Raw genomic sequence first — 6,000 nt, forward strand, 5'->3', positions numbered from 1 at the left:
AAACTGAAGTGGAAGCTTTCCTGTGATGATAACCCTCATATTCCTGCTGCGCTTGGTCCTCCTCCTCCTCCTCCTCCTCCTCCTCCTCCTCCTGACGGGAGAAGAGGAGGAGAGATCCGGATGAGCAGTTAGCATTCCATTACGAAATTCAACACTGAGGCCGAGCTGGGCCCTCGGCGACAGGCGCTGATCTCTCCCCTCTTTCCTCTCACGGACAGGCTTTTCTTGCTGAGGGGGGGCTTTTAACTCCTCGTTTCATGGAGTAGAGCAGGCTTTCAGATGGAGATGTGTACTGGGTGGGGGAGGACATGGGGTGTTAGTCAAAACATGAAAGTGGATGTGAATTCCTGGTGTGGGCTCGGACGCTGAACAGCAAATGTTTGTACCTGGTGTTACAGCCCTGCAGCTACCTGTCAGTTCATCATCATCGTCGCCAGCATCGTTGACGGGGGAATATTAAATAAGACGTGAAAAAAAAAAAAACCCAGCATCTTCAAACTGAGACGTGACTAATCTTTTGTCAGAGCCGGTGGATTCATCACCAGGTGTTGCTTAACCTGCTTAACCAGAAAGCCAGAAGCACACGGGCGCGAGATGATCGCAGAAAGGAGAAGAAGAAACGTCCTCAGCAGCGGTCCCACGGCGAGTTCTACACACGATGGATGCAGCAAACGCACTTAAAACACGTCACATCCAGAGCTTTCATCAACACAAGCTCAGTGGTGGATCAGAATCCAGCTGTGGTGTTGATAAACTTTACAGCAGTGTGTGTGTTGGTGTGTAAAATATATGTAACAATACACACAATGTCCCTTCGCACAAGTTCTTCACACTTGAAAATGGTGATGTGCAATGATGTATTCGATGATGTCGTTGATGGTGTGGCGTGTTCACACACACCGAAACACAAAGAGTGTGTTGTGTCCTACATTGTGAGTGCTTCTTGTGGGAATCTGACACACACACACACACACACACACACACACACACACTTTGCCTGCAGTCTCAGTCATGTAAAGACAAGATGCGGCATGAAGCAAGGGATGCTTGTTTTCCCCTCATACAGGTGGAGGAGGAGTGAAACTAACTGACTGTGACCCGGGTTTATCTCCGCGTCATCGCTGCCGCCTCGCTGGAGATTTATTTAGGCCTGATTTCATTTTGATTGATTAAGTGATTGATTGAAATTCAGCCTCCTCGTTTCTTCAACTGAAGTTTTTTTTATGTTTAATATTTAAAGGAATTTTCTTATGGAAGAAAAAAATGAATGATTTTAATGGGGGGATTTATATTCATGTTAATAACTTTATGTATGAAAGGAGATTTGAAAAAATTATTTATAATTTTATACTTTTCCTATTTATTGCCTTGTTAAAATATTTTAATTTATTCATTTTATGACTATAATTGTAATTATTTTCATGGGATTTTTATAATTTTATCTTAGTAAGAAATATTAGGACAACGGCTACAAAATCCTGATTATTATTATTACTACTATTATTATAGTTGCAGTTTATAAATTTATAGTTGCAATTTAAATAATAAAATGCCACTAAAGTTTTTACTGTCATGAGCAAAAAGTAGATTAGATATAAAAAATTTAATTAAATAAGAAAAGTTTTATATTAAAATAGGCAAAAACATGTTCTTTTGTTATTTAATTTTAGTTCAAAACTTAAATAATTTAATAGAAAAAAAAACTTTTTATTGCAGGGAATCTTTACTCTATCCAATTTCAATTCTTAATTTTGCTGAAAATTATTATTTTTTCATTACGCAGAATTGTGTTAAGATTTGCCAGAAATTGTACTTACCATGAAAGTAACAACAATTACAAGCATGAAAACATATCAATTTAAATATATTTATGAAAAAGGAAGTAAATAATAAAAATATTTGATTATCCTGTGAGGAGATCAGCTGGAAGTGAAGAGGCTGTTACCTCCAATAAACCAAACAAAGCTTCAAACTGTATGAAACTGGTGGAAGTTGTCTTTCCAGCTCTGAAATAACTGCAGGGAGTCATTAATGCAGCTAATGTGAGCGATAATTACACACTAGTCATATGAAGTGGAGTGTGTGCGTGACGGGGCGAGTTAATGGGGAGTTTCAGTGGGACATTTGTGTCCACAGAGACAGAAGTTAAGGAGCTAATTAAAAGCAGTCATCCTCCCCCGAGAGCGTTGTTGTCTCCACATTAATCTCACATTAACACACGCGCACACACGCGCGCACACACACGCACACACACACACACAGTCTATTGATTCTCACAGTCTGGATCACATGGCCGTCTCCCATTATGTGAATGAAACTGTATAAAAGTCTTGATTAAAACCTGTCGCTGCCGCAGCTGTGCGAACACTTCTGTCGGCGTCTGAGCCAATCAGAACGTGAGCTGCAGCGGCGGGAGTCGCTCAGGTAGCATAAACACCACAGGAGGAGGAGGAGGAGGAGGAGGAGGAGGAGGAGGAGAGCATGAACACCACAGGAGGAGGAGGAGAGCATGAACACCACAGGAGGAGGAGGAGGAAGCTGTTGCTGCACCTCTGTTCCTCCTCTCTTTCAGCCGGCCTCCCTCTTTCTGTCTGCGCCCAACCTCTATTTATAGGCCCGCCTTTTTTAGATAAGATTATGTTCCATCCCCCACCTGACAGGAGGAGGACGAGGAGGAGAAGGAGGAGGATGTTTGGAGTGAAAGTTGATTAATAAATTGAACCTGATATTTTTTCCTAAATGTTTCTAGGTGTATTAATGAATTGTTTCCTTAATAAACATGACCTGCAGCCAATATCTGCTGCTGTAATCAATAGCCCTGATAACGACCTGATCGATTGAATCATTTCTTAAAGCTGATTTTTTTCTTTTTTTTCTTTGCGAATTAAAAAACCAGAATGGAGTCAAAATGTCTGGTGAAGTCAAAGACATTAATAAAAGCTGGGTGGGTTGACCTCTGGAGGTCTCCGTCAGGACGGAGGTTGCTGTGTCTTTGGATGCAGACGGAGGAGGAGGAGGATGATGAAGGGTGGGGGATGGGCAGGAGTCAGACTCACACCTCCAGCTGGACCAGATGGTTTTACACCCTCCCCCCTAAAAGTCTGAACCTGAGAGACCTGAGAAACCACTTTTGACACCCCCCCCCCCCCCCCCCCCCCCACGAAGACAGTGTACCAACCTCGGAGCTGATGAGCGTTTCCATGGAGATTAGATTGAGTCGGACACCATGAGCTTTTGACTTTTACAAAACAGGGAGGAAGAGGAAGTAGTTTCCTACCTCAGAGAGGAGGAAGAGCTCTGAAACTGGGATGAAGAGCAGCTGTTTGCATCGGGGTGTGCTTGTTTTGCATCTGTCCTGGTCATCGGTGTTGCCGAGCTTTTCGTCACTCTTCATAACTTTTTGTTAGCTTTAGTTGTTTTACATTTCGGTCAGTTATGATTTCCTTCGTGGTTGTTTTGTTCGGCGTCTCAATTTTGATCTTTTTGTCCACATCGGTCGCATTATTTCTTTTTAAAACCATCATTTTGGTTTTATTTTTTGTCTTTTGTTTTGTATTTCTAGTGGTCTTTCAGGGTGCATTCACATCAGGATAGTCCGCTGGACTCGGTCCGATTGGGAACTCGGCTCAGTTGTAAGGGGAGTGTATCCATGCAGACCGAGATTGTGTTCACGCTGCACTTTGATCAAACACGCCAAACCTTTACTATAATATATCCCCATTCCCACCAGAGGTGGCGCTGTGGAAGTATCTACCAAAAGAGAGAACAAGACCCACATGAAGAAGAAAAGTCCACATAGAGACGAAACTATGGCTGTTTTGGGTTTTTATTGTGTCCCATGTAAGTATACTGCAGAAATACACTGCAACAATGGACGCTGTATGAACAGATGAGGACTTTTAACGCCATCGCTTTGTTTTTACCCACAATGCAATGCTACCTCAATTATCGTACCTTTAGGCAGGCTAACACGCTAACGTTAGCAAACATCCATCAAAAGCTTGTTGGAGTTCATCTTCATGTTGACTGTTTTATAGTTTTGTTTGATAAGGTGACTTTTTTTTTGTAGTCCGCTTCCTGCTAAAGCGGGCAGAGACCAGCGTTTTTATACTTGTTTTACTTCTTATGTTGCTGTTTGTTAGTCTTTATATGATTTTATAAAATATTATTTTAATACACAACTCTTGGAGATTATTTGGTGCTTCTTGTGTGTTGCATCTCTGAGGTTTTGTTTCAGCCTGTTAAATGTCTTTTTGGTAATTTTTGTGTGTTTTATGTTGTTTGGCATGTTATTTTTGTGTGTTTAGAAGTTTGTTTGTATTGTTGTGGTGTTTTTCAGCGACTTTGTGTCCAGCATTGCTTGTCTTTTGCTCCTTCGTGTGCCTTTTTTTTTTTTTTTTTTCTGGTCATTTAGCATCTGAACATTTAGTTTGCGTGACTTTTTTGTAGTTGTTCTGCATGTCATCTTACTGTTTTTATGTCTTTGTCAAGTCAGGTGATTTAATCCTTTTTGTTTCTTGCACCTCCTTCAGTTTTCTTCTCCTTTTCTAATGTGTAGTTTGAGTACTTTTGCCTCACGTCATGGAAGCTTTTTGTCTTCTTTTTGTCATGTTTGTATCCCTTATGTTTATAGGTGCAACTTTGTAGGTCTTTTGGTTCTTTTTGTGTCTTTGTCATTTAGCCTCTTAGTGGTTTGTTTGCATCACTTTATGTGTATATATATATATATATATATATATATATATATATATATAATTTTTTATTTTTTATTTTTTTTATTTTATCAGGTGATTTACCCCCTCTGGTTTGTATTATCTCTTTGAGGTTTCGTTTACCTCTGTGTAACTACTTTTTGGTGTTTTTGCTTTGCTTCATAGTATTTCTTTTCCTAATTTTTGTCTTTCTTTAGTTCTTTTGTATCCGTTCTGGTGCTTATGTGGCTTTAAAGGGTCTTTAGGTGCAACATTAGTCCTGACTCTCTGTCTCCTTTTGGTCATTTTGCATCTCAGTGGCTAGTTTCTGTATCACTCTTTGTAGTTGTTTTGCATCTAGTGTTTCTGATTGGTTCATTTTTGTCATTTTTTTTTTCATGTAATGCAACCCTTCCTGTTTGTTGCATCTCTTTTGGATTCTTTGGTATGTGCAGTCACATCAAACTGAGGCCCAGCAGCCCCATGACTCCTTGGAGCCTGAGGCATCTGGAGCCTCTGAGGCCTCTTGGGTCTCTCATCTTGTGCTTATTAAGCCCATCCATGTCCATGTTTGTCTCAGCCTCACGGAGCCTGTAGAGATAAACAGTCCAACTCATGTCGACTGAAAGCTTCTTTCTTCGGCCTTGTTATTGTGATGCTAGAGACTGTGAAGATTCGTCCACAAACAGAACCAGTTTGGTCTTAAATGATTGTCTGAGAGTTACTGAAACTTGTTTACTGGCAGCGGTGTTGTAAATATTCCTCCTTATTGTTAATCAGTGGGGTTTTTTTTTTTAACATGCTGGAGGTGTGACGCTGAGTCATCTTGGTCTCGATGAGGAGCTGGCTTCTTGAGGAATGTCTTGTTCAGAAGCTGATAAACGGGTGTTTTTGTTTGTTCTTGTTGTTGGTCACATCATGTCCGCCTGGTTACTCTTTTTATTATCTTGAAGAAATGACAAAAACTTAAGGAAATTATAATCTGCTTTAATCTGAAAATGATTAAATTAATTTTTAATCCTTAAACTAGTGATTGATGTGACACCATCAATCATCCTCTGACCAATAAACTGATCGATCAGCTGTGAAACGTCCTCCTTGAGCGTGGATAGACGAGAAGATGAGCGTCATCTGAGATGTGGGATGAATAATGCTGAAGTAGGACACTCGCACACACTCAGAGTTTAGTGTGTCATTTGATGGGTCTCCTCCCATGGAAGTGTGGATCTGTGGGATTGGTGTCACCACACACACACACACACACACACACAAATGAGGCCTCGCTTTGCTTGGTTTAAATTTAGACAAG

This window comes from Telmatherina bonti, assembly GCF_933228915.1.
Source record: "Telmatherina bonti genome assembly, chromosome: 20".
NCBI classification, from domain to species: Eukaryota; Metazoa; Chordata; class Actinopteri; order Atheriniformes; family Telmatherinidae; genus Telmatherina; species Telmatherina bonti.